This window comes from Bos indicus, chromosome 7, assembly GCF_029378745.1.
Source record: "Bos indicus isolate NIAB-ARS_2022 breed Sahiwal x Tharparkar chromosome 7, NIAB-ARS_B.indTharparkar_mat_pri_1.0, whole genome shotgun sequence".
Taxonomy (NCBI): Eukaryota; Metazoa; Chordata; class Mammalia; order Artiodactyla; family Bovidae; genus Bos; species Bos indicus.
Window position 1 is genome coordinate 34825205 of NC_091766.1, and position 10395 is coordinate 34835599.

Consider the following 10395-nt stretch of genomic DNA (forward strand, 5'->3'; position numbering starts at 1 on the left):
TGTAGTTTTCTTTTTTTGTCATGCAGGTTTTTAAAAATTTCAAATATTATATTTTCTTAAAGTTTTATTTTTTTCAATATTTCTTTATTTATTTTCAATTACTTTCTTCACATATTTGAAGTATTCTTTCTAATATCTTTAAATATATTAAATACACTTATTTTATGATCTGAGTTTGATCATTTCAGTGGATAAATCTTTATATATCTGATTTCTTTTGGTTCTTATTTGTATGTGTGTGTTTTATAGTATTATTATATGTACTCTGAGCTTATATTTCTCATAAAGTTATTTGATGGGATTTTTATAGTCTGATAAAAATTTGTGTATATGTTATATTTTTATTTTTGATGGATGTTTGGTGATACTACTTCCCTCATATCTCAGTTGATAAAGAATCTGCCTTCAATGCAGGAGACCTCAGTTTGATTCCTTGGTTGGGAAGATCAGCTGGAGAAGGGAAAGGCTACCCACTCCAGTATTCTTTGGCTTCGCTTGTGGCTCAGCTGGTAAAGAATCTGCCTGCACTGTGGGAGACCTGGATTCGATCCCTGGGTAGGGACGATCCCCTGGAGAAGGGAAAGGCTACCCACTCTAGTATTCTGGCCTGCAGAATGCCATGGACTGTCTAGTCCATGGGGTCGCAAAGAGTCAGACATGACTGAGCAACTTTCACTGCACTTCACTTCACTTCACTGATGTAGGAAATTAAGTAACTAGGTTGGTGTTTTTCTGGATCACAAAGGTAGTGTTAGGACTCAGGCTAGAAGCACATATGGTGGCTGGTGATGGTTATGAAATATCAGAGGAGACCAACTTCAGATCAGAGGAGGCCAGGTTGAGAAATGTTAAGTTTCTCTTTTATCCCTTGCTGAAAGGAACATTTATTTCTATTTTACACTTGCATAGGACTTTAGAGTCCACTTTATGTACAGATCCCCTATTAGACAGCTCTAGGTAGCTCCAGGCTTATTTTCTTTCCCACTTCAAATCTGAGGCTCAAGGTCCCTGGGTTAATTTGATGACCTCAGGATGAAAACATTCCTTGAAGCTCTGTTCACCTTTCTAAATTCCAGTGTTCACTTTTTTTTTTTTTTTTTCCTGCTCTCAAGAGTCCTCATTTGCTTGCCTTGTCAGTGATGGATTTTAAAGATTTTAAAAATACATTATTCAGTATTTTTGGTTATTGTCCGTTAGAGGCTATTCACATATCTGTTCCACCATACTGTTGAAAATGAAGTCCGGTTAGTCCCATGTTTGTTTAAAGATAAGGAAATTCAAGTTTAGAAAAGTCACATGTCTGCCCTAGGTCACGGGACTTGCAGGTGTCCAGGTGGAGGATAGTAGATGCCATGCCAATTGCTCTTGTGATTTCCTGGCCTTCTGAAGATTTCAATGGTCAGTTAGAAGGAGTGCTCATAATAGACATTCAATTAGAGAGATACTTTTCTAAAATATTTTGAAGAATTTTTCCTATTTGGAAAGGTACTCACAAATTGTTAAACAATCTTCTATTAAGGATACAGAGTGGGCATTAGTATCTTTTGATTTAGAGACCGACACAACAGGAATTCACAGGCAACTAAGGATGTGTATGTTTGTTAGTTGCTCAGTCATGTCTGACTCTTTGCGACCTCATGAACTGCAGTATACCAGGCTCCTCTGTCCATGGAATTCTCCAGGCAAGAATACTGGAGTGGGTTACCATTCCTTTCTACAGTGGGTCTTCCTGACTCAAGGGTCAAACTGGGGTCCCCTCTATTGCAGGCAGATTTTATACTGTCTGAGCTACCAGGGAAGCCCCACAACTAAGTGTCAGTTCAGTTCAGTTGCTCGGTCATGCCTGACTGTTTGCGACCCCATGGACTGCAGCATGCCAGGCTTACCTGTCCATCACTAACTTCTGGAGCTTGCTCAAACTCAGGTCCATTGAGTTAGTGATGCCATCCAATCATCTCTTCCTCCTTCATCTGTTGTCTCCTTCTCCTCCTGCCTTTAATCTTTCCCAGCATCAGGATCTTTTCCAGTGAGTCAGTTCTTCGTATCTATAATGCATGAATTTTTCCCATGTCAGTTTTGGAAACTTTTGAAAGTAGTTTTTAATTTCTAGTAATTTAGATAAAAATCTTAAAAATAGTGTACATTGATCATAATGTAATTTCGGTAGTCTCACTTGGAAAACAAGAATCAAATTATACAGGTATATTTTCTAAACAGCAAATAACTTGGCAGTTTTTGAAAATAAAGCTTTGTGGAGCACTTCATACTGAAGAATGTATTAGATGACTCCTTTAGTAAGTTTCTAGATTGAAGGCAATTTTTCTCTCCTTAGATAATTCTGTAAATACTGATCAGACTGTATCAGGTGAGAAAAAAGAGATAGCCAATTCCATGTCCCTGATGTCTGGGTGCCAGTTGGTATGGTAGCTACTTTGGGTATAAACCTATAATATGAAGGCAGTTATAAGATAATTTGAGATGGAAACAGGTAAAGTTTAAATAATTTCGGGCTGAGAAGAGATGAGCAAATGGCAGCTATTCCAAGCATCCCTGGCAGAGTTCCTGTGGTGTTTGGACAGGCATGACTCCTAATGTCATTTTATTACACTCATATTAAAGACTAGAATTTTAGATCAACAGTGTGCAAATTTGGTTTATCACTTGTGTTCAAAAAAGAGCTGACAGAATTCTAACAGGAGAACTTCAGTGCTTTTCAAGAGTACCAGGAGGAACATAACTCTAGGTCTCATAGAACAAAAACTGACTAGAAATGTGAAATTATTTGCATTAGACACTAAGGAATTCCAAGAACACTCTTGAATCAGGACTCTTCATGTGTGTGTATATCTTTGTGTGTTTATATATTTAAAAGTAAGTTTGCTTTCTATTTGGTGATTTTTAGCCCATCCAGGACTTTGTGATTTTGTAGTAATTGTACTCAAAGCAAATGAATCACAGCGAAATACTCAATGCTGATCCCACCCAGCTAGTTCTGTAATCACTGGCCCTGCAGAGGATAGGAAACACATTGTACAGCCCGATTTGTCCTTGTCAGAAGCACAACAATGCTTAGGACTAAAACCCAAAGTTATACATGACTCTAAAAAGAGCTATTTGTCAAGTGGTTCATTGGCACAAATTGAAATGAAATGAGGTCCCGGGCTCTTGAGGTCACTTTTCAACAGGAAGAATTCATTATCTAACTATACACAGAGGAAAATGCCTCACAATTGTATTTGCTTGTAAAGGATGAGTGCCCACACATAAAGCCAAAGTGGCAGAGGTCACTTAAAAGAAATAAATGACATAAAAGCAAAGACTCAAGTGTCCCTTGGCTGATAGCCTCTGGCTTCTTCCTCCCAGTCAGGGATGCTTTGGGGCTTACTGCTCAATGGACTGAAGGAAATACTTGGAGAGGTCTTTGTTGTTTATGCAAAAATCACTTGCATAGGTCCTGCTAATTTGTCTACTGGAAACAGTGTAGTCTTATGAGTCTCTCCTTCTTGGGTTGGGGGGAGCTTATTCCCCATCCTTCCCCACATTCCACATTTTTCTGAAGTGTACATTTTCTTTTAAGACATTCTATGGCCTTCTCTTCACTTTGTGGAGAAAGTGCAACCTTGAATGTTTTACAGCTCATTGGGTGATAACTGGTAGGGTATTGTTTTCGGCTTAGAAAGTGGACAGAAAGGAAGTGTACACTGAACACATCAAACCTGAGGACAGAATTTTTCAACATATTTATATATATAACTTGGAACAGAGAATTGATTACTATGGTTTCTGTTGGGCAGAGTAGGGATGATAACAAAAATCAAAGACTTTTTTCCCCCCAGTTCATCTTAGGATTAACTTTAATGAAATAAGTAGTGTTGCACATTCTCTGGGGTTGGACAAAGGTTTAATAACATATATCCATCATTATAATGTCATTCAAAGTATATTCACTGCTTATAAAAACTAGTCTTTTTTCATCCCCCCAAATCTCCTGGCAACCAATGATCTTATCATTGTTTCCATAGTTTTGCTTTTTTTTTTTCAGAATGGCATGTACTTGGAATCTATTTTTCTTTCTCCGTTCAAAGCCTTTATAAGGTCTCTCATGGTCCACCCATGCATGGACCAGACAGGCCGTAGGTGGCAAGCTTCCCCACTAAATACTGTAGCTTTTCTTCCAGTATTCAGCCCATTCCATTGGTCCTGCCCAGCAGCCACATGGAAGTGCAGGGATGTGTTGGGTGTTTGTTCATAGGAAGGCTGCAAGTTTTGTACCCCTTGTCACCATGAACCCAGATTTGTGTCATGTGAAAGACATTTTAAGTGAAAAAGAAAAATGACATGGCTAAAGAGGATGGATTTAAATAGGGACAGGGCAAGGAAGTGGATGTAGAGATCAATTCCCTTAATCTCTTCCCATATTTCAACCCTCTCTAAACTCTGACAGTAGGAGGGAAGGGCTGGAGAGGCTCACATATCAAGTCCAGCATCCATTTTTCAGTACTGCCTGTTTTCCCCTGTCCATTCACATCAGTCTTTTTTTCAAAGTTATTTTCTAATAATGTGGCCTCTCATTCATTCTCTTTCTCAAATTTTTTATGGCACCACCATTGATGGAAATTGGATATCTTAACCATATTATGTCTTCCAATCCATCAAAATGGATATTTTTCCATTTGTTTCTGTCTTTAAAAAATTCTTTCAGCAGTATCTTTTCCTGGTTCTCAACTGTTGTTGTAGGTGACTGTTGCATGTTCCTGTTATAGTTTTTCTTGAGTGGTAGGTGACTTTGGACATGATGGTGGTGCCCTTCATTGAGACATAGGATACATGAAGAGAATCAGTATGTAGAGCATGGGGGAAGCCATGATCCCAGTGCTGGCTCTGTTGAGTTTTAAATACTAGTATGGCATCTATTAAATTTACTTAGATGCAGAGATTTGGAGTTAAACAAATTTGGAGTTAATGATGGATAGAATCAGAAGAATGAGTGAAGATGCTTAGGGAATGTGTATACAGAGAGGGAGAAGAAAATCAGTTCTTTCATTCTCATTTTCTCCAATAAAAAGCCATGTAAGTGAGACAGTATTTCCAACTTACTAACCCTACTTCTACTTTGAGTGCATGCTACAACAGCCAACAGGAAAGCGGGAAACATTAAAAGGAGAATTTGGACAAACAGAACCAAGTGTCAAGAACATGGATACCTGCTTACTGCTTCCTTTCAGCTATCTGAATACTGTGTATTAAATAGTAACAATGATGCTTTATCCAGTAAGATCTCCCTCCAGGGGTTTGTAAGTCATGTGATTCTTTTCTCATTTCCCCTGACAGAAATAACTGTGGTCTTAAAAGCTTAGAGAGGAAGAGACAGGTCCATTTCTCCTTTTTCTTGTCCAGTAGACCCAATCTCCTTCAAATGCCATGTAAGACATTTAAAAGTGGCACAGATTCTCTTTAGTCTAGAATGATTTGAATGTGATTCAGCATAGAAGGGGACTGGACTGGATGGACATAAAGTTCTGTCATTTAATCTGTGAAGTGAGATGACAGTAAAGAGAGTGAGTCCCTTCAGTGTCCCCCAGCGACTTAGTTCCTAAGTATTTCTTGGTCCAATTTACAACCCTTTCCCATTATTTTCTTATGATTTATATGCAAAGGGGATGAAAGATATGTGATTAAGAAATATTAAATTTTATGTATAACTGTTATTGGAATGTAACTTCCATGAGGGCAGGGACCTTGCCTGTTTTGTTCACAACTTTACCTGCAGTGCTGAGAAAAGTGAGTGCATAGCACGCAGGGGTCACTCACTAGAGAGTTATTGAAGTAATTTTTATGGTCAGACCATGTACTAGGTATGTGTTCATTTTTGGTGTGCAAAATATGTTAACTGTGACTATGTGACTTTGCATTAAACACAGTTACTAACAGATTTTAATAATTTATTTTATAGTTGCTTTGATGCCTTTTCCTAATATCTTAGTTTACATTTGATCTTGGGTTTGCCGTTGAATACTGCTATCAGATGTGAAAAGGTAGCAATGTCTTTTTGGAAAGTCTAATTTAGACCTTACATTCATTGTTACTTGTCTAGTCTACAAAGAGACCTTGATAATTGACAATTGTATTCAAGTCCTGAAAGAACTCAGTGAGCTGGCAATTAGGGGTGCCTTCTAGCTGTCACTTTGATTTTGTTGGGATTGTACTTCAATGCTTTGCCTAGGAGCACTAGGAGAGAGACAGTTTTCCTTTGCAGGCTCCCTGTAGAAAAACATCACCAGCTTGGAAAATAAAAAAGGCACCTACTGACTTACTTATGTCTGGAATTAATGCAATCAGTAACATCTGAAGAAGGTAGATAAAGTATGTTTTCATTTCAATGAGATCAAAATTTTTAAAACTTTTGAGCTGCTAATCCTACTCCCTTCTTTCTATTACTTTTTCCTCTTTTCTTCAATGCAATGTAGGCATCAAAGCTACATTTTTGACATGACCAGAACAATTGGAGGCAGGGTGAAAATGCACTGCATAATGACTGAACACCATGACTTCGCTGAACAGCACAGATCTAAGATGGGGTTCACAGTAGTGACTGCCCCATCCTGGTTACCAACACTCCAGGAAGTGGAATGAAAGGCATCAGCTTGAATTATCCTGAGGCTCCTCAGCAGCTGTGGAACTTGTTGTAGTCTTTAATGAGATTTAAAAACCCCTGAAGAAACTCAGGTCCCAGAAAATAGGGAGGATGGGACTGTTTTCTCTGTGGTGAAAACCAGTTTCCATTTATCCTGTCTTGGTTTTTGGAAATGACTTTGCATTGACAACTGAGACTATTGGAGTGAGGGGGGTCTGGAGGAGTGGGAAAATGCCTGAGGATTAGGTGCCCTGGCTTGCTAATTAGGTTAAATTTAGACAGTGTGACATGTTTGTAAATGAAATACTGTGACTGTAGAAGAGGCATCTATGAACCCCATAGCAAAAGAAGAAAGAAAGCAAAATCAAAACAAGGTATATTGGGGAACTCACAGTTGTTTAAATCAACATTAGGGTATTTTGGCCTTCTATATTATGGAAATTGGAAGTTAAACTGAGGATATCAACAGAGTGGAAGAAAATACTAACTTGAAAAATATCTTAGCCTGTCCATCATGGAAAGTTGTCTTTTAGAAAATTAGCTTCTTAGACTGGGTAGACAATCTCTCACCATATTTTAAAATGGTCAGTTTTAAGCTAGGATATCCAAAGAGGAAGCTTGCTCTGTGGACTTCATTTTCTGTCCTTTTAATCTTCAGTTCTGAAGTTCAGGAAATCTTAAGTTCTTACTGACTTGGCATGCCACTGAGAATACTTTGAAAAAGGGGGAGAGATGAAATTAGGGTAGATTCTGTTAATATAAGATCTATTCCCAGAGACAGACGGCTGCGTGCCTCTCCCTTATATAACTAAAATTCTGTTTGGCAGTTGGGAGGCAAAATCTTTACCTGAACCATCTACCTAATGAAAAGTCAGAGTTTGTGTAGACTGTGGTAGGAGTCTTGGGTAATGAAGGCTCTGGGTGTAAGGCAGTGGAACAGAGCAGTTAGGAGCTCAGGCTCTGGAACCATTATGCTTGGATTGGGGTCCCCACTGGGGATCCTTGTGTCCTGAGCAAGTTACTTAGTGTGCCAGTTTGGATTTTCTCGGACATAGACTCTGAGATGCGTTTAGTATGTGTGTGTGTGCATGCTATGGCACCTCATTCCAGTACTCTTGCCTGGAAAATCCCATGGACGGAGGAGCCTGGTAGGCTGCAGTCCCTGGGGTAGCTAGGAGTCGGACACAACTGAGCGACTTCACTTTCACTTTTCACTTTCATGCATTGGAGAAGGCAATGGCAACCCACTCCAGTGTTCTTGCCTGAAGAATCCCAAGGACGGCGGAGCCTGGTGGGCACAGAGTCGGACACGATTGAAGCGACTTAGCAGCAGCAGCAGCAGTGTGCATGCTAAGTCACTTCAGTTGTGTCCAATTCTTTGTGACCCCATGGGCTGTAGCCCACCAGTCTCCTCTGTGCATGGAATTCTCCAGGCAAGAATACTGGAGAGAGTTGCCATTCCCTTCTCCAGGGATCCTCCCAACCTAGGGATCGAACCCTCATCTCTTGTGGCTCGTGCATTGCAAGCGGATTCTTTACTGTTGAGCCACCAGTGAAGCCTGAGTTTAGTGTACACATTTTTTATTCTGGTGTGTTATTGGCCTAACAAATGAAAGAAGAAGGCAATAGAAGCAGGACAGGGCAGAGGGACAAGATGGGCAGCCATGAAGTGAAGCTCTGGAGCCTTAAGCAGGGCAAAGAGACACTCGCAGGGGTCAGTCATTGGAGGTGGGTCACCCTGAGGGGGATTGACTTGAGTAGAGGCAGCTCTGTTTGGCAAGGCATCCTCAAGGGGCTGGGAGTGGACAGCTCTCTGCCAGCAGCTGGGGCAACAGGCCTTCAGAAGGGGTGACCTGAGTGGCATCATTGTCCAGGATACTTAGCTTCTCTGGACCTCTCTTTCCTAAGAATATTTAAGAATTAAATGAGGTGATACCTGTAAAGTGCTTAAAACTGTATTCATCGTGAAGTGTATACTTGATTATTGCTGTGTACCAGGCAGAGATTAAATAATGAGCCCAGGGTCTCCCAGGTGGTAACACAAGAAAGCCCTCCCTGGCCATAGGTGGCTGGGTTTGCCTTACTTCCTACTGGACAACAGTGCTTCCCTGGTCCCTTTTCTTTCCCTCTCCTTTCCTGCTACAGAACTCTCTCCTCCCAAGGCAGGAGATAGACGGGTTCCAGGTTAGACATTTACAACAGGCCTCCTGTTTGCATTTCCTGAGAGAGGAGATAGGTGGGCTCCAGCCTCCTGTTTGCCCTCTGAAATGGAAGTAACAACAGAAAAAGAGTAAATGGGTAGTGTTTCTCTCTTTTAAACAATTTGAGATAATTGTCATGGCAAGGATAAAAAGGGGCAAAACCCTGTCTGAGTAAAGGATTAAGGGATCTCCACTCCCCCTCCCCATGTTTTGGGACAAGGAAGACACTACACATATGCAGAAAGGGTCCTTGGGGGTCAAAAAGTCAGGGGATAATGCCAGGCCATAATGAGTCTTGCTCCTCCCAGAAACCTTTGATTCAAGATCTGTTTTGGCTGAGGGGTGCATGTGTACCTAGGGGAGGGTCCCAGGGTAGGTCAGGTGTGGCAAAATAAACCAGATAATTGGCTAAAGGTAAGCAAAGACTGGAAAGAGTTACTGCACTCCTCCTCACTAGCGGGGACACCCACACCTTTTCTCTCCAAGTATGCATCTCTGCGTTGCTTCTATCTTAACTAAACAAACCATTTCTCTGTGTGATCTCCCACTTATTGTTGAGCTAGTTCTAATGGCAAACCTTGTACCTGCATTTACAGTTTTTGCCTCCATAACAAATACATTTTTCACTGGAGACAAAGATCCAGGGAAAAATACCTTCTGGCCTTTCACCCTTGCTGGTCTGGTGACTAGAATTCCTGGTTCTCATCCAGGCTACCCAGGTTCAATTCCAGGAAGAGGAATTAAGATCTCATTTCATGCCACTGCTCACTGCTGCCTCACCAAGATCACTCCCACCTACAGCTCCTCTAGCTTGCCACTTGTCTGTAGCGATGGGCTGGAGCATCTAGTTGGGGCAGGAGAGCTGACTAAGTAGTACCTGCCTTGGACTGCTCTCTTAGTCTCCAGACTCACGGTGCCCATGTTTCATCCCCATTCCCCCATTCTCCATTCTTTATATTTCATGTGCCACCCCAGGTCCAGAAGTGCAATGCTAATGTCTTATTTGTGGGATAAGATGTTAGTGCTTTCATTTGAAACTTAGATGAATCTGAACTCTAGTTATTTTTGTATTCAAAGACATATATTATACACCTTCTATGGGAAAATATTTTCCTATGCCTCAAATTGACATATGAATGAATAATTAGTAAGCTGAGCTGCGTGTATTTTCTTCCTTCTTGAGTTGTAAGTTGAATAGCCAATGAGATGTTTTCCTTACAATTTCTTTTGTCGTAAGTTCATTGATGGGAAAGCTTTGTAGATAAATCACTGTATACATAGTATTGTAGGGAATACAATGAAGTAAAAGAATCTGTATTTTTATAAAGCTTACAGGCTAGGTTAGGGTTATATTACACAATAAGAATTGGAGCTGAATACTCTGTTTATGTGATACTTCATTCCTCTGGGTTTGCAACACAAAATGAAAACTGAAAAAAAATTTTTTTTTTTAGAGTTTTGGCTTTTTATTTTTTAAATTATTATTATTATTATTATTTTACTTTACAATATTGTATTGGTTTTGCCATACATCAACATGCATCTGCCATGGGTGTACAC

The 10395-nt window shown here is 40.2% G+C and overlaps 1 pseudogene; it reads right to left on the reverse strand.

Annotated features, from left to right (window-relative positions):
- Window positions 1-4229: 4229 nt before the first annotated feature.
- Window positions 4230-4316, reverse strand: LOC139184299 (small nucleolar RNA SNORA11; annotated as a pseudogene).
- Window positions 4317-10395: the final 6079 nt, after the last annotated feature.